Source organism: Macaca mulatta, chromosome 9, assembly GCF_049350105.2.
Source record: "Macaca mulatta isolate MMU2019108-1 chromosome 9, T2T-MMU8v2.0, whole genome shotgun sequence".
NCBI classification, from domain to species: Eukaryota; Metazoa; Chordata; class Mammalia; order Primates; family Cercopithecidae; genus Macaca; species Macaca mulatta.
The window spans coordinates 61,602,117-61,627,235 of NC_133414.1; the positions used below are offsets into that span (position 1 = coordinate 61,602,117).

General features: G+C 49.2%; 1 long non-coding RNA gene across 4 annotated transcripts in view; it reads right to left on the reverse strand.

Annotated features, from left to right (window-relative positions):
• LOC697176 (uncharacterized) overlaps nt 1-25,119 on the reverse strand; it is a 78,283-nt gene that overhangs the window by 15,347 nt on the left and 37,817 nt on the right. The window lies entirely within an intron of this gene.

A 25,119-nucleotide genomic window follows, 5' to 3' on the forward strand; every position in this document is an offset into this window, starting at 1 on the left:
GGTTCATTCCAGCCTCTAACCACAGGCAAGCCACTCAGCCTCTTGGGAATTGCTTTTCCATCTCTCACATGGGTCCAGCAATACTAAACACTGATTGGTCACCCCAAGTCTATTCTTCCTGTCTTCCTTACTAATGAGACCTGATTTTGTTAAGAGAGGCAATGTAAAATGACCTTTTCCCAGTCTCCCTTGCTGAGCAGCATGGCCACGTGAATGCATTCTGGCATGGAGTATAAATAGGAACTGTTGGGCATTGCTTTAAAGAAGCCTGCTTTCCCTTTTTCCTTCTTCTTCCTGCCTGGAGTATGAGTGTGATGCCTAGAGCTCCAGAAACCATCTTGTAAGCACGAAAGCAAATTGAAAGCCTGGCCTTTTCAAGGATAATTGTTCGGTTTCCCCAAAGCTATTCTCTTGGGGCTTAGCAGGCAGGCAATCAGATAACAGTCTTTCTCAGAGCCCCTCAGCTCTCCCATTTCTCAATTTGTATAGGCTGTCCTCTGTTTCTGGAATGTTCTTCCTAATGTTGTCTGCCCAGTGAACTGCCGCTCCCCTTTTCAGACTCAGCTCCCGAGTGGCCTCCTCCAGGAAGCTCCTTATCCTTGCTCCCAGCTAAAGTGACCACCCTGCTTGGTCTTTCTGGTCATGTGCTGGCAGAAGGCTGAGGCCGTTGTCGGAATTGCCCTGTCCCTCTAGATGTGCCTGTCCCTGCTCTGCATGCATGAGGACTGTAACTGCATCCCCTTCCGCATCTGTGGCTGGAGGGCTGCAGCAGGCTTCCAGGATGCCGGTGGGCATACGCCACTTCACCTCAACCTCCCCATCTGTGATGTGGCGCTGATGATACCCACAGACCACAGCAGGAGCAGCAGCCCATCGACACCTGTGGTTTCCCTGGCGTGGGGCCTGCTCAGCTCCTTCTCTACTCAAGGCCACCCTTCCCAGGCTGTCTGGAATCCCAGGGGTTCCCTGCCAGGCCAATCTCAGCCTGATGGTCCCCAGGAAACCCTCCATTCCTCACAGGTGTTCCCCAGAGCGTGCAGACTTTGAGCTTGCTTGAACCTGTCATTCATGCATAAAGCCTCCCCTTGGGCATGTGAGTGACAAGTGCCTCAAATGCTGGATTCCCTTATGGAGATGGTCCCTCTCTTACTGACAGAGACCCTTCTCCCCTCTAGACCCCGTCCTGGGACCTGCTCTCTCCTGCACCTGACCTGCTAGTCCCGATCCAGGATGATGCTCACTTTCCCTTTGTGCCCTCTCAGACCCTGTCCTGAGCCACCTGTGTCTGCAGCTGCCTGTCCACCCTCCTCCATGCCTGATTGGGCTCCCGCCACCTGTTCAGGGATTTAGGCTTCCTTCTTAGTACAACCCAAGTGTGTCAGCCTGCTCTCCCTGGCTCCACCTATCCCCAAATTTAGTCCTCCCAGGATCATCTTCCCTCCCAGCTCACACCCTCCAGAGAAGCTCTGCACTGCTGGCAGGATCCAGTCCCTCCACCCAGCCTGCATGCCAGACCTTCCCCTGCCAGGCTCTTGGGGTCTCCACATCCTGCTTTCAGGCAATCATAGCCCGGCTACTAGAAGAGCTGGCCATGCCCTGGCACCCTCCCTTGCTCCTCTGCCTTGAGGGCTCTGCTCCTCTGCCTTAAGTACTCTGCTCCTCAACTCTCCAAGTTGCATGTCCAAGCCCAGCCATCCTGAGCCTCAGCCTCAGCTCTGATGCTGCCTCTGACAAGCTGCCTTCCCTGAAGGCGAATACCCTGGTCCCAAAGCTCCAGAGCACTAGAGTTGAGCCTCTTTCTCTTTCTCCAGACAGCCTCTCTCTCTCCTTGCAGCACAGAACTGGGGGCTCCTTCACATCACGAAACCCTCAACTTCCCTGCCCCAGGTCACACGCCAAGTTCAAGGCTGAGTACAGAGCAAGAGCGACCAGAGACTCCATGGACTTGGCCCAGACCTCAGCCTGGAGGCACAGGGACAATTTCTTTCCACTTCTCCTTTGGGCCCAAGAAGTCTCAGCACCGTATTCCACCCACCACTACGCCCTGACTACAGGCCAACTGGACTCAGAACACAGGACACTTCATCAGGATGTCTGGGCCACAGTCCTGGCCTCAGAGGTGGCTCTGTCAGGGGGGCTCAAAGCCCCACCTCACTCCTCCTGGCACCACCCAGACTATAAGGCCCAGGCAAGATCTCACCTGCTGGTCAGTGCTCTCCTCTGTCCACTCAGGCCTCAGCTTCAACCTTCTCGCCTCTAAGCAATCCCTGTGTGCAGCAAGGCCATTGTGTTCAAACCCTCTTCTGGCATGGTTAGGAGGCATGGTGGGAACCGGAAAGGATGATGCCACTCCCAGAAGGAGACGGACCCTCCTCCTGGCACTGCCAACCCAGACTGGGGGATCTGTGGTGGCATTGTGAGGGGCTGCCTGTGCTCGTTTTTGTGGGAGGAGGAGGTGCCAGCTATGAGGCTCCAGGGCACCAGGGGCCTGCTGACTGCCAGCCACTCATTTCTCCCTGCCTTCCCTCAATTTTGACACAAGTGCTGGGTCCCTAGGCAAGACAGAAGTCCTCCCAGGGACATTCCAACATCAGACCCCGTATTATCTTCCTTTCTCCTCCTTATGTTTCTCTTTCTTTATTTCCAGAGCTCCTCTTTCTTTTTCTATGCTAGGCGCTTTACGCACCTATTCTTCACTTCTCAGAGTAAAGCCCTGCAGAAACACTGAGACACAAATAATGGGTGATCCATGCTTCTCCTGGGTTGGGGGCTAAGGTGGACATCTTTCCGGATGTGAGGACAGAGGGTGAGGCAAAGTGGGGACACAGCAGGCCACCTCTTCTCCACAACAGGATGAGGGACAAAGGGTAGGTTCCCCTCCCAGTATTCTCCCTGTCAAGCACTAAAAGGAGTCTGGCATGCAATTGCACCGGAGGTTCTTAGATGTGCTGGTGCTCTCCTGGTGTCCGGGACAGCTGATGAGCCAGAACCGTCCACATTCATGCTGATGCTGCAGTGGGCAACTGCCACCAGGTGCAGACCACTGGCAGACAGGCCTGGACTGGATCTGGCTATACAGGCTCACCTTGCCATTCCCTTAGCCTTGCCATTCCCTTGGCCTTGCCATAGCATAGCCTAGCATTCTTTATGTATGCATTTCATTTTATCCTTATTTTTGAGACAAGAAAGGTGAAAGGTGGAGAAGCTAAACCACTCAACTTGGTTGAGCCATGTTCTTCTATGGTCACCCTTGAAAATGCCAAAGGGGCTTCTCACTTCTCTACAGTTATGCCCAAAACAGGTTCCTGTTCATATATGTCAGATCTGAAGTGTTTCCTTGTGAAGCTGAGAAACAACCAAAAGTATATTCACAGGACCGTGTCTCACTAGAAATACTCATTCATTTATTCAACAGAGAGCCCTGTATCTGTGAACCCAGATGCAAGACAACGGCTACTTGTGGAAAATATACTCCTGTCAACACTGACCTGCAGGGCTGGGACGTGTCTGTCTTCCACACCCTGCATCCATGTGACACTGACTGTCATCATGAACAGATTGACAAGGACAATATTTGATTTCCTACCTTTGGTTCACCAACTCCAAGCTGCCCCAAAATATTCACACTGGCTGTGTCTTCTACTTGAAAGGAATCCCCCAGATTTTTACTCCACTGACTTCTTATCATTTTTTCTCAGTTTAACTGTCACTCCCTCCCTCTTCCTCTCCTTTTCTCCCAAGAGAGTCTTCTCTGGCCAACCAGGCATTTGTTGACACATTAATGACTTTTAATCCTCTGGACAGTTTCTGTCACCATCCGACTCTCCCTAAGAAAATGCAGACCCTGCCATGAAAGTGAGACATTCTTCGTCTGGTTCATTTTGTCTTCCCAGCACCTGCTGTGGAATACATTTTTGCTGAATTAATGAATATGAATAAATCTGGGAATATTTTCCTTTGAACATTTTTTCCTTGTGACAAAGCTGGTCTTGAAATTAAGAAAAAAATAAAAATTTTCCACTGCTTTTATGCTTACCTAGACCTCTAGAATAAGAATTCATGGATAATGAAATCAAACTTATCTTTATTCTAGTTATTATTGGTAATTATATACGTATATATATATATATCTCTTATACATTTAAATTATTTTGTATATATTTTAGTGTATCGTGAAATACGGCTTTTATCTTAGCTTTTCCCCAATAGCTTGCCAAAGTTTACAAAAACATTTGTGTTAAATCAAACTAAATTTGATCTAAGAAAACTTCTGTAATCGCATACTTGAGTTCTCACACATGAACTGCAACCTAACAAACTGAAACCCTAACTGAGAAGTCGGCTTCCGTCACAATAGCTGAGTCTTAGCCAATCACAGCAGCCGTGCTTCAGCCACTCATGGGGAGCCAATTGTTCAAACCATGTACAAATAAGGCAAATGCCAAGGTGTAACTAATCCAGATGTTTGTCGTTCACTTTCATTTTCTGTATGTCATTTCTTTTTCTGACCATACATCATATCTGACCATATGGTAGCCACAGACGCTCTCTGAATCTGCTCTGATTCTGATGTTGCCTGATTCACATTTTTTTCTTGATCAGTTAAACTCTGTTAAATTTAATTTGTTTAAATTTTTCTTTTAACAGATTTGGTGTCAGAAGATAAAAATTAAACTGCAAAAGACTGGAGAGGCTTCAAGATGACTGACTAGAGGCATCAAGAGCTCACCTCCTCCACAAAGAGAAATAAAAGCAGCAAGTAATCACACTTCAAGAAGAACATCTAAGAGTGAATGCTGAAATTCAATAGAAAAACGATGGGAAACATATGAGGCATGAAAATGGAAGATAGTGAGGCAGCAAGCTTGGCTGGGTTTGGCTGGGAACGCAGAGTGGCTCCTTAGTGCAAGAAAAAGGTAAGTGAGAGATCCACAGTGGTTGACATTCTGACCATGGATTTTGTAACCATAGCCAAAGGAAAATCCCTCAACCCTCTAGACCCTGAGACTAGCGTAGGAAGATGCCTAGAGACTATCAAACAGCATTGCTTCAGTGGGAGCTCATGTGGGTCCCACCCCCCAGGTCCTGGGCAACTGTAGCTTTCTGCCATTTGGAGAGCCCAGCCACCACCAGACTGCATCCTGCCCTGGAAACCAACAGCCCCTGCATTTCCACATCCCTAGAGCTCCACTGACATCTCCCTGTGTTCACCTGTAGGGCTTCAGTAGTGCAATGCCAACTGGACCCAGCAGAGCCTCCCCAGCAGTCTAGCACACACAGTGTACTGCATCTTGGGGAATGGACAGTGCAGCACAATAGGGAGGCGGCCTCCCCAGTGTGCTGAGAAGCTGCCCTCAGAGAAAAAGGAGCCAAGGTGTGGGTTGCTTAGAGCTTGAAAACTGTCTACCTGGGGCAGTTATCATGGACAGCAACCTTGTTCCCACCCCAGCAGTAAGACTGCCATGCACATGCCTTGAGGGCAGGGTCTGCTGCTGCTCACTGCATCTGTTATTGCCGTCACTGGGGCCAAAGCACATGCCACTTGACAGTGACTTTGCCCTTTTCAGCAGCAGAACCACTGCATACTTGCATGCCCCTTACTACTGGTTTTCTCTGTTGCTGCTGCTACCACTGCTGCTGCCACCCCAGCTGGCGGCCAAATCTCACACTACCCAGAGCCTAAGAACTCCTACTTATGGCTGGAGCCACTGTAAGCAACCTGCCCATTATGGCCCAGCCATTTGCACATACCCTGAGGACAGTTTCCCCTGGCCCACTGCTGCCACTGCCACAGTCACTTGAGCACTCTGCCAGCGGGCCTGAGGATCCCTCCATTTTGCCAACCACAGCCATCACCTGAGTGTTCCACTGGGGGGCCTGAGGATACTCCCACCCACCCTGACACTGCTTACCTCAGTGCCCAAGCACACTGCCTGGGGGCCTAGGGATTACCCCCACTCTGTTCACCATTGCTCGCCTCTATGTACTCCTCCTAGGGGCCTGATGACGGACCCACCCAGCCTACCACTACCACCATAGCCAGCATCCATTTGCATGTACCACTTTGGGTTTAGGGAACTGACCTACCCAGCCATCACTAACACTGACGTGTGTTCCTTTAGAGCCTTAGGGTTGCTGTGTTATTGCTATTGTCAACACTCGCTCCACACATGCTGCCAAGGGAAGGACCTGCCCCAGCCAGGCCTACCACTATGACTGTCAGCACCCAAGCCAGCCACATGGAGGCCTGAGAACTGCCCATTTCTACCTGCTGACACTAGTGCCTGTGTACACTACCTGGGGTCCCAAGGACAGGTAAACTTACCCTGCCACTGCCACTGTAGCAGGACGAGCCGCAGACAAAACCTCTCAGACACCGAGTTATAGAAGGAAGGGCTTTATTCACCTGGGAACATCAGCAAGCTACTGCCTTAAAATCTGAGCTCTCTGAGTGCATAATTTCTGTCCCTTTTAAGGGCTCACGACACTAAAGATTTCACATGAAAGTGTCATGATTGATTTGAGCAAGCAGGGGGTACGTGACAGGGGTTGCATGCACCGGTGGTCAGAGAGAAACAGAACAGGGCAGGGAGTTTCACTATGTTCTCTTATACAATGCCTGGAATCTATGAATAATATCGGTTTCTAAGTTATGAGTTGATTTTTAACTACTGGGTTTAGGCCAGGCAGGCCCAGGCCTGGTTTTGGGCCTGGCGCCGGGCTGCCTGTCTTTGGTTTTACTTCCTTGTTTTTTTCTTAAAACAGCTACCGAGCATAAAACAATATAAAACAGTATGAGAGGGTCTCTCTCTTTCCTCACCACCATCAGGGTTTGAGGGCACACCCACCTAACATCCCCAACCCCAGCAAAACATCACCACAGCCTCCACCAACAACCACAGCCTGAGCCACTGGGGAAATCACACACCACTGATGCTGCTTAGAGTTGAAGAAATCATAGAGAGACTACATTGCTTCACACACTCAGAAGCAAAGCTCAAGTTTCTGACCCAATAAAAACCATATATACATCTTCAGGAAAAAGCCAATCCAAAATATACGAAGAAGCAACTGTTACAAAAGATGTGCAGATATCAATGTAAAACATAAGAAACATGACTAAACAAGGAAATATGGCACTTTGAAAAGATTACAATAATTCTTTAGCAACAAATTCCACTGGAAAAAAAGTATGAAATGTGGGGAAAATAATTTTTTAAAATCATATTATAAAAGCTCAGTAAGATACAAGAGGATATAAACAAATACAAAACGTTAGAAATCAACTGAGGATATTGTCATGCGCGTCCATGTGAAGAGACCACCAAACAGACTTTGTGTGAGCAGTAAAGCTTTTTAAGCACCTGGGTGCAAGGCGGGCTGAGTCCGAAAAGAGAGTCAGCGAAGGGAGATAAGGGTGGGGCCATTTTATAGGATTTGAGTAGATAAAGGAAAATTACAGTTAAAGGGGGTTTGTTCTCTGGCGCGCAGGAGTGGGGGTCGCAAAGTGCTCAGTGGGGGAGGTTTTTGAGCCAGGATGAGCCAGGAAAAGGAATTTCACAAGATAACGTCATCACTTAAGGCAAGGATCGGCCATTTTCACTTCTTTTGTGGAGGAATGTCATCAGTTAAGGCAAGAACCTGCCATTTTCACCTCTTTTGTGGTGGAATGTCATCAGTTAAGGTGGGGGCAGGGCATTTTCACTTCTTTTGTGATTCTTAGGTTACTTCAGGCCATCTGGGCGTATTCCTGCAAGTCACAGGGGATGCGATGGCTTGGTTTGGGCTCAGAGGCCTGACAGATATGAATAAAAAATTCACCAGAGAAATAGATATAATAGAAAAAAGAATCAAACAGAAATCCTTAAAGTGAAGAATTCAATGCATAAAATAAAAATTTATTCAAGAGCTTCCACAGTAGAGTGGAACAAAAAGAAGAAAGCGTCTCAGAACTTGAAGGCAGGCCTTTTGAAATAACCCAGCCAGAGCCCCCCTCCCCATGCCCCACTCACATAAAAGAATTTTTAAAAATGAACTAAACCTACGTAACATATGGGACACTATAAAACAACCAAAAACAGAAATTTAGGGTGTTCCAAAAGGTGAAGATGCCAAAGGTATAGAAAACCTAATTAACAAAATAGTAGCTGAAAACTTCCCAAATTTGGTAAGAGATTTAACATTCAGATACAGGAAGTTTAGAAATTCACAACTAATTAAAACCTCAAAAGGTCTATTTTCCAGCACATTATAGTAAACTGTCAAAAGTCAAACAGAATTCTAAAAAGAGCAAGAGAAAGGAAAAAGCTCTGGTCACATGTATGGGAAGCCAGATCAGACTAACAATTTCTTAGCAGTAACCGTATAGGCCAGGAGAGAATGGCATAATACATCTAAAGTGCTAAAAGGGGGGGGAAAACCTGTCAGCCAATAATACTATCCCTAACAACATTATTCTTTATTAAAAAATGTGAAATAAATGTTTATTCATCATCACTAGACCAGAGGGAGTCCTATGCCTGGAAATGAACGAATGATATCTACCATCATGAAAACATACAAAAGTCTAAAACTTGCTGTTAGAGCTAACACAGAAATAACAAAAAGAACTCAAATGTTACCACTATAGAAAACTACCACAACACAATGATAAACTATGAGAGAAAGGAAGGAAAAATATACAAAACAATCAGAAAAAAATTTAACAAAATGACAGAAATAAGTCTTCACATATCAATAATAACCTTGAATGTAAATGGATTAAATTTTCCACTTAAAAGATAAAGTCTGGCTGAAGGAAGTTTGAAAATACCCCAACTATATGCTGCCTACAAGAAACTCACTTCACATGTAAACACATATAGACTAAAAGGAAAGGAATGAAAAAAGATATATCACACAAATAGAAACCAAAAGTGAGCAGAAGTAGCTATAATTATATCAGATAAAACAGACTTTAAGACAAAAGCATTACAAAGTGACAAAGAAGGTCATGCTATATAATGATAAAGGGATCAATTCAGCAAGAAAATACAATTTTAAATATATATGCACCCAACACCAGAGCCCCCATATACATAATACAAATATTATTAAACCTAATATACTTCAATACAGTAGTTGTTGGGGACTTCAACACTTCACTCTCAGCATTAGACACGTCATCTAGAAAGAAAACCAACAAGGAAAAAATAAATTTAAACTACAGCTTAGAACAAATGGACCTAGGAGACATCTACAGAACATTTCTTCCAACAACTTCAGAATACATGTTCTTCTAATCAGCAAATAGAACATCATCCAAGATAGACCATAAATCAGGTCACAAAACAAGTCTCAACAAATTTTAAAAATATCAAAATCATACCAAATATCTTCTCAGACCATCATGGAACAAAGCTAGAAATCAATAACAAGAGGAACTTGGAAAATGTACAAGTACAAGGAAATGAATTGATGTTATTCTGAACACAATGAGGAAATTAAAAAGGAAATCAAAACATTTCTTGAAGTAAATGAAAATGGAAACACAACATACCCAAACATATGGTATACAGCAAAAGCAATGCTAAGAGAGAAGTTTATAGCAAAAAAGGCCTACATCAAAGAAGTAGAAACATTTCAAGTAAGCAATCTAATGATGCACCTCAAAGAATTAGAAAAGCAAGAACAAACCAAACCCAAAATTAGTGTAAGGAAAGAAACAATGAAAATCAGATCAGAGTAGAACTAAACGAAATTGGCTAAAAATACAAAGAATCAATGAAAGGTGAAGTTGGTTTTTTGGAAAGATAAAGTGGATAAACTGCTAGTTAGACTACCCAAGAAAAAAAGAGATAAGACCCAAATAAACGAAATCAGAAATGAAAAAGGAGACACAATAACTAATACTACAGAAATAGAAAACACATCAAAAACTATTGTGAACAACTATTTGCCAAAAAACTGGAAAACCTATAGAAAATGGATAAATTCCTGCACACTTACAACCTACCAAGGTTGAAACAAGAAGAATCAGAAAACCTGAACAGACCAATAAGGAGTAACAAGATTGAATCAATAGTTGGTAGTAAAAATCTACCAACAAAAAAAAGCCCAGGACTGTATGGCTTCACTGCCAAATTCTACCAAACTTTTGAAGAACTAATGCAAATTCTCCTCAAGTTATTCTAAAAAAATAGAAGAGACCTCATAGAATGAGGCATTATCCTGATACCAAAACCAAACAAGAATGCACCAAAAAAGGAAAACTACAAGCCAATAACCCTGATGAACACAGACACAAAATATCCTCAACAAAATGCTAGCAAATTGAATGAAACAGCACATCAAAAAGATAATCCTGCCATGATCAAGTGGGATTTACTCTGGGGATGCAAGGATGATTTAACATACACGAATCGATAAACATGATATATCACATCAACAGAATGAAGGATAAAAACCATATGATCATCTCAATAGATGCTGAAAAAGCATTTGATAAAACCCAAAAAAATGCTTTTTGACTGAGAGGAGCCGGGCACATTCCTCAGCCCCGGGCTCAAAACAAACAAGCCCAATACAAACACATCCCATCCTCCCATCCCACCACATATCGCCATATATCTCTCAAACTTCCTGAGCCCAGTACAAACACATCCCATCCTCCCATCCCACCACATATCGCCATATATCTCTCAAACTTCCTGAGCCCAGTACAAACACATCCCATCCTCCCATCCCACCACATATCGCCATATATCTCTCAAACTTCCTGAGCCCAGTACAAACACCACCTGGAAAAGTCTCCGATAAGGAGGCAGCCGTTCAAAGTTTTACTGAAAGCGTGGGAACCAAAAGAATTCCTTTGTTCCCCTGTAACTTTCGGGCTATAAAAAGCAAACACTCGCATTGTTCGGGGCCCTCTTGTATGCTGTGTAATGGAGAGACCAAGTTCGAACTTGTTGTAAAGATCCTTGCCGCTTGGCTTTGACTCTGGACTCTGGTGGTCTTCTTTGGGGAACAGAGGGTCTGGGCATAACATCTGGGGGCTCGTCTGGGATTCCCCCAAGCCCACCAGACCCCTGGTCAACGGATCTACTAGGATCGATCTACTGATAGGTGAGCCGGCTCGTCTCCGTTTGTCTGTCTGTGTCTGTTCTGAATCTGAATCTGTGACTCGCGAGGTCTGAAACTGGAGCTGGCACAGTCCTGGCGGACGCGCTATAGGACGGCCAGTGGAGACCGGTGGGAGACGTCCCCTGGCGCTCGTCTGATCTAGCTTATGATCTGAACTGCCCCGACCGCCGGTTTGGGGTTTGGGCAGTAGCTGTCTCTGATCTGAACTGCCCCGACCGCCAGTTTGGGGTTTGGGCAGTAGCTGTCTCTGATCTGAACTGCCCCGACCGCCGGTTTGGGGTTTGGGCAGTAGCTGTCTCTGATCTGAACTGCCCCGACCGCCGGTTTGGGGTTTGGGCAGTAGCTGTCTCTGATCTGAACTGCCCCGACCGCCAGTTTGGGGTTTGGGCAGTAGCTGTCTCTGATCTGAACTGCCCCGAGCGCGTTTGCGGTTTGGGCAGTAACTGTCTCTGATCTGCACTGCCCCGACCGCCAGTTTGGGGTTTGGGCAGTAGCTGTCTCTGATCTGAACTGCCCCGAGCGCATTTGCGGTTTGGGCAGTAAGTGTCTCTGACCTGCACTGCCCCGACCACCAGTTTGGAGTTTGGGCAGTAGCTGTTTCTGATCTGAACTGCCCCGAGCGCATTTGCGGTTTGGGCAGTAACTGTCTCTGATCTGGGCTGTTGGAGCACGATCGCGACTAAATATAATTAATAAGTCAGATCAGATTTCCTTTGCAGGGATTCAAACCCACATTCCTTTACAGGAAGGGACTACAAATTATTACAGGATGGGTAATACCCAGAGCACTCCTCTATCTCTCTTTACAAATAATTTCAAAGAAGTAAGAGCAAGGGGCCATGATCTTGGTATGGAAATCAGGAAAGGAAAGCTAATTACTCTGTGTCGCTCCGAATGGCCTGCCTTTGATGTAGGGTGGCCACCCGAAGGGACCTTCCGACTTGCGGTCATCACTAGGGTAAAGTCCAAGATTTTCCTACCTGGGCGTGCGGGCCACTTAGATCAAATCCCATATATCCTCATATGGCAGGACCTTGTTGAGAACCCGCCTCCTTGGCTGTCCCCTTTCCAATTAGCCTCTGAACCCTGTAAGACACTGGTTGCTCGACCACTAAAATCCAAGCAACCAACTGCCCCCCCCATCCTGTTCTACCTGATAGCGGGGACCCACTGTTCACAGAACCCCCTCCGTACCCCTCCAGGCCCCAGGCCCCGACCCCCCGGGCTGAGTTGCGGGAGGGAGCAGGCAGAGGGGAGGCGGCCGGCACACACGGGCCCGCTGACAGGGAAGGTAACTTTGAAGGGCCAGCGGGGCGGACGCGAGGGCGCACTTCGCGGGCTAGCCCCCCCCAGCCACCTGACTCCACGGTGGCTTTACCCCTTCGGGAAATAGGACCCCCAGATGACACAGTAATCCCCAGGCTCCAGTACTGGCCATTCTCCACCAGTGATCTGTATAACTGGAAGACTCAGAGTGCTCAGTTTTCAGACAACCCCAAAGATTTACTGGCTTTACTGGATAGTGTCATGTTCACCAACCAGCCCACTTGGGATGATTGCCAGCAGCTCCTCCGAATCTTGTTTACCATGGAAGAGTGAGAGAGAATACAGGTAGAAGCTAGAAAGCTGGTCCCGGGGGACGACGGTCAACCGACTGCCAACCCCGACCTCATAAACGCGACCTTTCCTCTGACCAGGCCAGCGTGGAACTACAACATGGCAGAAGGTAGGGGACGGCTACACCTTTATCGCCAGACTCTAATGGCAGGTCTCCGGGCAGCTGCTCACAAGCCCACTAATTTGGCTAAAGTATATTCTATTCTGCAGGGAAAGACAGAGAGCCCAGCCACCTACTTAGAAAGATTAACGGAAGCTTTTAGACAGTACACCCCCATAGATCCAGAGGCTCCAGGAAGTCAGGCAGCTGTTGTAATGTCTTTCATAAATCAGGCAGCCCCAGATATTAAAAAAAAACTCCAGAAATTAGAAGACTTGGAAGGAAAGCGGATTCAAGACCTCCTTCAGATAGCCCAGCGGGTTTACAATAACAGAGATACTCCAGAGGAAAGGCAATTTAAGGCCACTGAAAAAATGACCAAGGTCCTGGCAGCAGTGGTATAGAAAGAGCATCTACAGCCAGAGTACACCCAACCTAGGCGGCCCCCAAGGCATGATAACCTGAGAAAAGGCCAATGTGCCTACTGCAAGGAGGCTGGCCACTGGGTAAGAGACTGCCCCAAAAAGAAACAACGAGGACAGGGACCCCCTAGGTCTACACCCATACTAGTCACTCAAGATGAAGACTAGGGAAGATGGGGTTCGGATCCCCTCCCCGAACCTAGGGTAACTTTGCAAGTGGAGGGGTCCCCAGTCCAGTTCTTGGTCGATACGGGAGCACAGCACTCAGTCTTAGTTAAAACTAATGGGAAATTGTCCTCCAAGTCCTCGTGGGTACAAGGGGCCACAGGAGTTAAAAAATACCCATGGACAACACAAAGGACAGTAAACCTCGGAGCCAAGAATGTAACCCATTCTTTCCTGGTCATCCCTGAGAGCCCCTGTCCCCTATTAGGGAGAGACCTGCTAACTAAAATGGGAGCACAGATCCATTTCCTCCCTGAAGGGCCGGTCGTTACCAACTCCCACAATCGGCCCGTGTCCGTCCTGACTATAACCCTAGAAGATGAGTACCGGCTCCACCAGGAGCGAGCGGCCCCTGACCAGGACATAGCAACCTGGCTCCAGCAATATCCAGAAGCTTGGGCGGAAACGGGGGGCTTAGGACTAGCAAAACACCGTCCTGCCTTGTTTGTTGAACTTAAGCCTGGGACAGACCCCGTGCGGGTACGCCAATACCCGATGCCCCTAGAGGCCAAGAAAGGAATTGCCCCGCATATCCGCCGGCTCCTTGACCAAGGGGTCCTTCGCCCATGTCACTCGCCCTGGAATACTCCATTGTTGCCGGTACGAAAACCTAATAGTGGAGAATACAGACCTGTACAAGACTTAAGAGAAATCAATAAGAGGGTTGTGGACATACATCCAACTGTGCCTAACCCGTATACCCTCCTGAGTACCTTAAACATTAAACATCAATGGTACACTGTTTTAGATTTGAAAGATGCTTTCTTCAGTTTGCCTTTAGCCCCTCAGAGCCAAAAGCTCTTTGCTTTCGAGTGGAATGACCCTGATAGGGGCATAAGTGGCCAATTGACATGGACCAGGCTGCTGCAGGGATTTAAAAACTCTCCTACCCTGTCTGATGAGGCCCTCCATGAAGACCTGGGTGAGTACCGACGCAAACACCCTGAAATAACTTTACTACAGTATGTTGATGACCTCCTAATTGCTGCTGAGACCCAAGAAGCTTGCATCCAAGGGACCAAGGGTCTCTTACAAGCTCTGGGGAATCTGGGCTACCGAGCCTCGGCAAAGAAAGCTCAAATCTGTAAGCCAGAGGTAACATATCTAGGGTACCTGCTTAAAGAAGGGCAGCACTGGTTAACAGACGCCCGGAAACAAATTGTTCTGCAGATCCCCAGGCCACAATCCACCCGACAAGTGAGGGAATTCCTGGGGTCGGCGGGATTTTGCAGACTATGGATACCTGGGTTCGCAGAACTGGCTAAACCCTTGTATCAGGCAACCCGGGGGCAGCAGCCATTTAATTGGACAGACGAAGCCGAGTCGGCTTTCCAACAGATTAAAACCACCTTACTCTCTGCACCTGCACTGGGGCTACCTGATGTTACCAAGCCCTTCCACCTATATGTGGACGAGAATACGGGTGTCGCCAAGGTGGTAATAACTCAGAACTTAGGCCCCTGGCGGAGGCCAGTTGCCTACCTGTCAAAGAAGTTAGACCCGGTGGCTGCCGGGTGGCCCCCTTGTCTCCGAATGATTGCGGCCACGGCTCTGATGGTGCAAGATGCTGATAAACTTGTCATGGGACAAGAATTGCGGGTCGTTACTCCACATGCCATCGAAGGTGTACTCAAACAGCCACCTAATCGATGGATGAGTAACGCCCGGCTCACCCACTACCAAGGACTACTACTAAATCCTCTCAGGATAACTTTCCTGCCCCCAACGACCTTAAACCCTGCCTCGCTGCTGCCCAACCCGCACCTGGACGCCCCACTCCATGACTGCACCGAGATACTAGCTCAGGTGCACGGAGTTCAAGAAGACCTGCAGGACCGCCCACTTCCTGACGCCAACCTCGTCTGGTTCACTGATGGGAGCAGCTTCATGCATCAAGGCCAGAGGTACGCTGGAGCGGCAGTGACTTCAGAGACTGAGGTAATCTGGGCGGAACCCCTGCCCCCGGGGACATCGGCCCAGAAGGCCGAACTGATTGCGCTCACCCAAGCTCTTACCTTAGGGGCGGGGAAGAAGCTGACAGTATATACAGACAGCCGATATGCTTTTGCAACGGCGCATATACATGGGGCCATTTACAGGGAGCGAGGGTTACTGACGGCTGAAGGAAAAGAGATAAAAAACAAGCAAGAGATCCTAGCCCTGCTAACAGCCCTATGGAAGCCAGAAAAGTTAGCCATTGTGCATTGCCCAGGGCATCAGAAACCAACTACTCCAACTGCTCAAGGCAACTTTCTGGCAGACCAAACTGCAAGGAATGTGGCAAAGGCCCCCAGCCAACTCCTTACACTCCAGCTCCCTGACCCGGGCCCCCGGGACTTGCCAAATTTCCCTGAATATTCAGAACAAGATCTCCAGTGGATTGACAAACTTCCCCTGAAACAAGTCCAGAATGGGTGGTGGACTGATACTAATGACCAAACCATCCTACCAGAAAAATTAGGACAACAGGTGTTAGAACACATCCACCGAACCACCCACCTGGGGGCCCGGCGGATGATAGACCTGATCAGACGCTCCAGGCTCAAAATCAGACATATAGCTGAGACGGCCAGCAGTATCGTGACAAGTTGCAAAGTCTGCCAGCTTAACAACGCATACCCTCAATCTCAAGCTGCAACAGGAACAAGGCTCAGGGGAACCAGGCCCGGTATCTACTGGGAAGTAGATTTTACTGAAATAAAGCCAGGAAAGTACGGGTACCGGTACTTACTTGTCTTTGTAGATACTTTTTCAGGGTGGACGGAAGCATTCCCAACCAAAAGAGAAACTGCTCAGGTCGTAGCAAAGAAAATTCTGGAAGATATCCTTCCCAGGTATGGCTTCCCCGTCCAGATAGGGTCAGATAATGGGCCCGCTTTTGTCGCTAAGGTAAGTCAGGATTTGGCTTCCATCCTTGGGGCAAATTGGAAACTCCATTGCGCTTACAGGCCCCAGAGTTCAGGACAGGTAGAAAGGATGAATCGGACCTTAAAAGAGACCTTAACTAAATTGACTATGGAGACTGGAGCTAATTGGGTAGTCCTTCTCCCCTACGCTCTGTTCCGGGCCCGTAATACCCCTTACAGACTGGGCCTTACCCCTTATGAAATCATGTATGGTAGACCCCCACCCCTAGTTCCCAGCCTAAAAGATGATCTGCTCAAGTCTGAAACAGAAAATGTCTCTGAACTCTTATTTTCCCTACAAGCCTTGCAGAAAATTCATCAAGAAATCTGGCCCAAGCTGAAGGAACTATATGAGACCGGTCCCCCGCCGACACCCCATCCGTACCAGCCAGGAGACTGGGTCCTGGTCAAGCGACACCGACAAGAGACCCTAGAACCCAGGTGGAAAGGACCACTCCAGGTACTCCTAACCACACCCACCGCCCTAAAGGTAGAAGGCTTCGTATCGTGGATCCACTACACCCACGTCAAGCCGGTGGACCCAACCTCCGACCTCCTGGGACCAATCACGGCGGCGGCTGAAGCACCGGACACGTGGACTGTGGACAGAGCTAGGAACAACCCCTTAAAACTCACCCTGCGCCGGCAGCATAGCTCACTGCAAACATGCAGTTAGGTAGTCTGACTCTAACGCTGGTCGCCCTAGTGGCCGCTGGGGAAAACATAAAGCCAGCTCCTAATCCCTTTGTCTGGAGATTCTGGCTTTATGAAAACCAAACCCACCCTGGGCAACCTCATAAGCCCGGGAAATTAGTGGCCAGTGCAGATTGCCCCTCCTCAGGGTGCAATAGCCCAATTTTACTAAATTTTACCGATTTCCCAATAGCCAAACCAGTGGCACCAATGATATGCTTCGAGTATGATCAGACTCAATACAATTGTAAGCGCTATTGGTGGCACCAAAGTGCCGGCTGCCCTTATAACTATTGTATCGTCCATAAATACCAATGGTGGGGTGGAAAAGAACAGATAGATCCCAGATGGCCCTTCCATCGTAGACGAGATGGAGACCTTTCATATACATGGATAGTTAGAGACCCCTGGAACTCCCGCTGGACCACGCCTCAACACGGGGCTGTATACTACTCCTCCGCCTCCACATGGCCTAGCAGTCACCTCTATCTGTGGCGGGGTCTAGTGCAGGTACGGCCCCTGGTCCATGGAAATATCCAGCGACAAGAAAACCACCTGACACAAGATTTACGTCCTTTTTCCTGGTTAAAATTATTGCAAGAAGGATTAGAACTTGCTAACCTTACAGGACTTCACAGCCTGTCTGGCGGCTTTCTGTGTGCCACTCTAGGGCGTCCACCGCTAACCGCTGTCCCCCTGCCGTGGGGATCCTCTACCTCTGCCCAAGCTAACAACCACCGAAACCCCTCATATGCCCCTATCCCTAACGTGCCACTATACCTAAACCCCAGTCAAGAAAAGTTTCCCTACTGTTTCTCAGGAACTAATTCCAGCCTCTGCAGCATCACTGCAACGCCCCCTAATATCACCTTAAGGGCTCCGTCAGGCATATTCTTCTGGTGTAATGGAACATTATCTAAAAACCTATCAAGCCCCTCTGTTACCAACCTACTGTGTCTTCCTGTCACATTAGTTCCCCGGTTGACTCTACTTACTGCCGGAGAGTTCCTAGGGTATACCGGTAACTGGACTAGTGCTGTTATTCACCCAGTCCCTAGACCGAGACCTGCACGAGCCATATTTCTCCCCCTCATTGCAGGAATCTCCCTCACCGCATCCTTCATGGCAGCCGGACTGGCCGGGGGGAGCCTTAGGTCACACCCTCATAGAAAGTAACAAGCTGTACCAACAATTTGCCATTGCTATGGAGGAGTCAGCTGAGTCCCTTGCCTCCCTCCAGCGGCAGCTCACGTCCCTAGCACAGGTAACCTTGCAGAACCGGAGGGCCTTAGACCTACTCACTGCTGAAAAAGGGGGTACGTGTATGTTCCTAAAGGAAGACTGTTGTTTCTACATAAATGAATCAGGACTTGTGGAGGACCGGGTCCAACAGTTGCGCAAGTTAAGCACAGAAGTAAGAACACGGCAGTTTGCTTCAGCTGCAGACCAATGGTGGAACTCATCTATGTTTTCTCTGTTAGCCCCCTTCCTTGGACCCCTGCTGAGTCTTCTATTTCTGCTTACCGTAGGACCTTGTGTTGTTAACAGAATTTTGCGGTTCGTTAGAGAAAGATTTGACACTGTACAACTCATGGTCCTCAGAGGCCAATACCAACCTGTAGACGCTGAAACAGAATCAGACTTGTAAGACCCAAGATTGGCTCTAGAGATACCTGAAAAGAAGGGGGGAATGAGAGGAGCCGGGCACATTCCTCAGCCCCGGGCTCAAAACAAACAAGCCCAATACAAACACATCCCATCCTCCCATCCCACCACATATCGCCATATATCTCTCAAACTTCCTGAGCCCAGTACAAACACATCCCATCCTCCCATCCCACCACATATCGCCACATATCTCTCAAACTTCCTGAGCCCAGTACAAACACATCCCATCCTCCCATCCCACCACATATCGCCATATATCTCTCAAACTTCCTGAGCCCAGTACAAACACCACCTGGAAAAGTCTCCGATAAGGAGGCAGCCGTTCAAAGTTTTACTGAAAGCGCGGGAACCAAAAGAATTCCTTTGTTCCCCTGTAACTTTCGGGCTATAAAAAGCAAACACTCGCATTGTTCGGGGCCCTCTTGTATGCTGTGTAATGGAGGGACCAAGTTCGAACTTGTCGTAAAGATCCTTGCCGCTTGGCTTTGACTCTGGACTCTGGTGGTCTTCTTTGGGGAACAGAGGGTCTGGGCATAAGATGACAAAAACTCTTAACAAATTAGGCATAGAAGGAATATACCTCAATATAATAAAGGCCTCATATGACAAACTCACAGCTAACATCACATGAAATGGGGAAAAGCTGAAAGCTTTCCCTCTAAGAAGTGGAACAAGGCGGGGATGCCCACTTCCACCCCTCCTATTCAAAATAGTACTGAATATCTTAGCCACAGCAATCAGGCAAGTGAAAGAAATAAAAGGCACCCAAACTGGAAAAGAGGAAGTCAAATTTTCCTTCTTGGCAAATGACATGATTTTATACTTAGAAAAACCTAAAGACTCCACCAAAAAACTTCTAGATCTGACAAACAAATTCAGTAAAGTTTCAGGATACAAAATCAACATATAGGCTGGGTGCAGAGACTCACATAGGTAATCCCAGCATTTTGGTGGAAGGATTGCTTGAGCCCAGGATTTCAAGACCAGCCTGGACAACATAGTGAGACACTCATCTCTATTATCATTGTAAAAAGTTATCAAATAAACATACAAAATTCAGTAGCACCAATAATAACAGAGCTGGAAAAGAAATCAAGAAGGCAATCTCATTAACAATAACTACAAAAAAAAAAAAAAAACAACTAGAAATAAATTTATCCAAGGAGGTGAAAGATCTCAATAAGGAAAACTACAAAACACTGATGAAAGAAATTGAAGAGGACACAAACAAATGGAAAGACATCCCATTTACACAAATTGGACAAGTTAATATTACTAAAATGATTGTACTACCCAAAGCCATCTGCAGATTCGATGCAATTACTAACAAAATACCAATGTCATTTTTCACACGCCAACTCCACACAGGCAGTGACCTTAGCCAGGAATGGATTTTTTTCTGATCAGCATCATCATTTCTCACTCAGTATTCAGAAGACGTTGAATGAAACGTTATTTGAGGACCTGCTGTGTGACATTTTGCACTGAAGGGAGATGCGCTTGCAGGTGTTTCCATAGATCACTCTGACAGCAGGACATGGGGTGGAACCTGACTCAGACATGAGCCTCCCCTCGGGTCAGTTCATAGCCCGGCTCTACCACTCAACGATCCTGCCATGTTGAGCCTATCACTAAACATCAGAGCCTCGGTGTCCACAGCTGTGAAATGCAGACAGTAGTGACTGCCTTGCAGGACAGAGAGGTGGCCATGAACACAATAAGGACCTGGAGCCAGGCTGTTGGATGCTTGTCCTATTGCTTCCTGGTTGTGTGACCCTGGGTAGGTTACCTAACTTTGTAGGGCTTCTAGCTTCCTCCCCGCAATAGAGTTATGACATATGTTAGTTTGTGGAATGTACTTGCAACAGTGTCTGCGCACCTTAAGGTCTATATGAATGGCAGCTATGAGCCTTCTTGGGTGTTGTGAGAATGAAATGAGATCCAATTTCTAAAGGGCTTCCTGCTGTGGTGCGCACACGAATTAAACTCACTGGAGAGGCTGTTATATCATTGTGGGCACTACATTTGGTGACAGAGGGTAAGGTTTCACATTATTAGCCTGACTTTCCTGATGGATCTAGCAATACTGTTTCCCATTAACATAATGAGCATCCACAGGATAAGGTGAAGGAGGATCGTCAGCATGGATGGGAGGTAGAGTTTGACTCAAGAGCCTCAGAGTCTTGCTGCTGCATTTTGTATGAGTGTGTAGTGGGGATGGCCTGGAAGAAGACACTATCAAAAAATTTATTCAGGGAACTGAAGGTGATGGAGCAGGGAGACACACTCAATTTAAAACAAAAATTGAAAGTAAACAAGACTGACTGCTTTTGCCACAAAAATGTTGAGGTTTTTGGTAAACTAAGCCTTTGAGAATTTCCTGCATTATCATGTGCTGAAATGCAAAAATGTTTGGGTTTGCCGAAACCAGCAACTAAACAAGGTTTTAAAAGGCGAGAGACAGGCCTGGCTCACCTGGGCCCTGTGCTGACACCACATCCATGGCACCTGGCGGCAGCTTGGGTGAAAGAAGTCACAAAAGGTACCCAGATTGCCCTGAAAAGCAGCGTGGCCACGATGAAGCCATGCAGCCTGGATGCCTTCTCAGGACTCCCCAGCCCTCCATGGCTCTGTTCCAAGGAACACACCCAGAGAAAGCTCCCATTTCCCCCTGGAGGAGGGGCCTGGCAGGGTTGCATGTTGGAGACGTGGTCACTGTGGCCACAGAGAGTTTTGGAATCTGGACCAAAAAGTACTTTGGTTGTAGAAAGAAGAAAAGCCAGGGGCAGATTCATAGGAAAAGTCTAAAGGTGGGAGGACCCTGTGGTTCCAAGCAGAGGTCCTAAAGGGGAGCATGAGTTAGGCCTGGGGGCCCAGCATGGGGGCCTGGGCAGGAGGGAGGAGGAGCCTTGCTGCTGGGTCACACAAGGGGAAGGCAGGTGAGAGGACCATGCCCTGCTCAGGGGGTAGGTACCTGACCCCAGGGAAGAGAGAAGAGGAAGGCAGAGAAAAACAGGCCAGAAAGCAGCCCAGGACCCACGGCGGGCAGCCGCTTGGCCACTGGTTGCTGCAGTCAGGCCTTTCTGGGCCCTGGTGGGGATGGGATGAGGGCCGTGCATTGCAAGGCAGTGCAGGCCGCTGGCAGGTGACCTCCTGCCCCTAGAGGCTGTGTTTCGGCTTCTCTGTGCCCCACACTCTGGGGAGAGACAGGCCTGGCTTCCCCAGATACCCACTGAGGCTGCAGAGGAACCTGACACTCCCAGGAGGAAGCAAGAGATCTGACCACAGACAGAGCCAGGACCAAGGGGGAGAGGGGCAGACCAGGCAGGAACTCTGGGGTCCTTCTCCCTCAACACCAGCCACCCAGGCGCCCTCTCTACCCCTGTGCAGGGCCCCTGCTGCTGCCTGGCTGGGTTCCCCTCAGCAAGATGGGCCTGTACCTGCCCGGGAAGGAGGTTTCCTCAGGGAGAGTGGTTGTGTTGGCTCCGGGGCTCGAGCTCCTGCACAGGTGTCTTGTGAGGGCGCTTTCGGGTCTCCACCTCCTCCCCTCCCTTCAGTGCCTGTCAGCCCATCTCAGCAGGCGACAAGCCCACTCAGGGACAGCTTTTCCTCACTGCCTGAAGATCCTGCTGCCTGGGCTGGCAGGTGCCCCTGGCATCCTTGCAGTGTTTGTTGTGGTGAGAATGCGTGTCAGGACTGGTCAATTCTATTTTTTTTTTCTGATCTACATGACCTTTTGTGACTCAGGTTGCTTGACCCATGCACCTGCAGACAGGTGGTTTAAAGCCAAGGCCACTGCCAGAGCTGAGGCACCCCTGTGGGAACCAGGAACCAGTCAGACATCAAAAGCTGCCACTGTACAGAAACGGATCCTTCTAGGGAGGGAGTTCAATGTGTGGGGACAGACCTGGTAGTGCAGGGGACAGGATCCCTCACATATGCCTGCCACTGGGGCACTAGCATGAGGTGGACCTCTGGTTTCTCTGGGCACCAGGTGACCAAAGTCCATCCTCCATAGAGTCTGCCTTCCTCCAGGAAGGGCCTGGTCTCTGCAGTGGGACCCAGCTGCTCCTCCTCCCGTAGTCCTAGCCTGGGGATTGCAGCCCCTCTCCACTGTGCTTCTCACCTCTACCCCTCTCATCCCGCACACTCCTTGACACCCACAGCAACAATCACAGTGGGGCAGGTGTTTACAGGAGCCGGGGGCGGAGGCAGTGGATGCGGAAGTTGTGGTGGTGGAAATGGTGGTATCTCCTGCTCTAGCACCAAAAAAAAAAAAAAAAAAACAACAATGGTTTGCTGACTTTTCAGACAACTCTTAAGAGCAAGGGTATGGTGTCATTGCCTCAGCACCGGGCACAGTGCTGGCCACTCCCAGATGTGTGTCTGGGAAGTGAAAGGACTAGTGAGGAGCCCACACCACAGGGGACTGTCCTTCACGTAAGAAACACGCAAACTTCCTGGTTTGCAGACATGCCTCTTCCCCTAAATACTAACAACTTCGTCCCAGTCGCCTTGGTTCTCCCGAGGCCAGCCTTGTTGGAGGAAGCCTGTCCTGGGGGCTGTGCAATGGTTCCAGCATTTGCAGATGACTGTCTGCATCCACCTGGTTGCAGATGCAGCCTCCCTGGGCCCACTACATAGCACCGCAGAGGCCATCCTTGACCAGGGAGGCCTGTTCCCACCCTGTCTCAGGCCCAGGGCCTCCTGCCTCAGTTACTCACCACTGCATATGGCCCCTGGGGTGGGTCCCCAGCCCAGGTGAGCCACAGCCTGCTCCCAGACTCCTGGTCCCTGTGTTCACTGGGCTGGTGTCCCTCCCAGTTTGGTGCCCGCCAGGACTCCTTCACCCCTCAGCCCTGCAGTCCCTAGAAGCTAACCCCAGCCAACCCCTCATCCCTGCCAGGAGACAGGGATCCAGAGAAGCCAAACGGAGCCACATCCGCATCTGGAGCCTGGGGACGGGGCTGAGCTCTGTCCTCTCCTCCCTCTGCTCTGTCCTCTGTCTGCAGCTCTCTGGGCTGGCTTTTTCTGCCCCAGCTCCCAGCGCCCCTGACACTCTCCCTGCCCTGGGCTCCATCTCTGCTTTTGTCTCCTGCTCTGCCTTATAGGGGGCCCTTCCCACTTCTGTGGGGTTGACATTTCACTCTCAGCCCCGACAAACCAGGACTGTGAGCTGCCCGTGGGGAGCTTCATTTCTGTCCCTCCCCAGCCCAGCATGGGGCCCAGGGGAAGCTGGAGCTCAGGAAAGACAGATGAAGGAATGGGGAAGGCACCAGACATGTACCGAGATCCATGCTGGTTTCCCAAGTCACAGACAGCTAGGAGTTACAGCACCATCCTCCATTTGGGCCATCAGGACCTCAGGGGGGACCCTCTCTTCCTCCCTTCACACAGAGGCTGCCTCCTGGCCCTTGTCCATCTGAGGCTTCCAGAAGTCCCGATTGTTGAGGCAGCCCTGGTTTCAGGGGTTCTGGGGTCACTCTTCTCTAGGAGCCAGGGCAGGCCTCACCCCCTTGTCCACGGCATCCCAGGCCAGCTCTATGTGGCCAGCCCGGGGCAGGAGGTCCTGCAGAAGCCCAGGCTTGCTAGGCTCTGGGAATGTGTGGACAGGTCTGCCACTCCCTGGGCTCATGTGATGAGCCAGGAGCTGAGGGAAACTTCCCACAGGCTGGATCATGGGGCAGTCACATGTTAGAGTCCCTCAGAGGACGGGCCTGTACCTGGGCCCCAGGGCTGGGTGGGGAAAAATCACTTGCCTTCTTGCAGCACAGCCACCAGACACAACACAGTAGCAGTGGTGCAAGCAGCAGGGGTGGCACAAAATAGAGCCAGTTGCGAAAAATGCCCTGGTGGAGAAAGACAGCACCATGAACCACGTCTAAGGGACAGAGGAATGCCAGGCCTGGGAGGGCCTGGGTAGCCTCATCCTGGTGCCCACCAATTGGGGGCCCATCTGCCCACTCCCCCTTCTCTACAGGTGGTCCCACCTCAAGGCACAATAGTGGGGTTGGGGATAAGGGATGCTCCCAAGGGAACTACAAACCCCTCCTCTGGACCCGCTGAAAGTCTCTGCCCAAGAGCCCTGTCAAGAAAGTCCTGGAAGCTCACACTGTCTGACAAACCCCCCCTCACCGCACACCTTGCCTGCAGCACAAGGCTTCTGGGAGGACCCCAAAATCTCCAGGTACAATGATGGGCAAGGGTGGGGGTGCTGTGGCCAAGAGAGGTGCAGGTGCAGGAGCAAGGACAGGAAACCCAGGTCCATCCCCAACAGCCTATATCCCCACTTCCAGGCTCTGCACCGTGGGCACATCCACACACCACTCTGAGCCTCAGCCTCCACACCTCTGTGAAGAGAATGGGC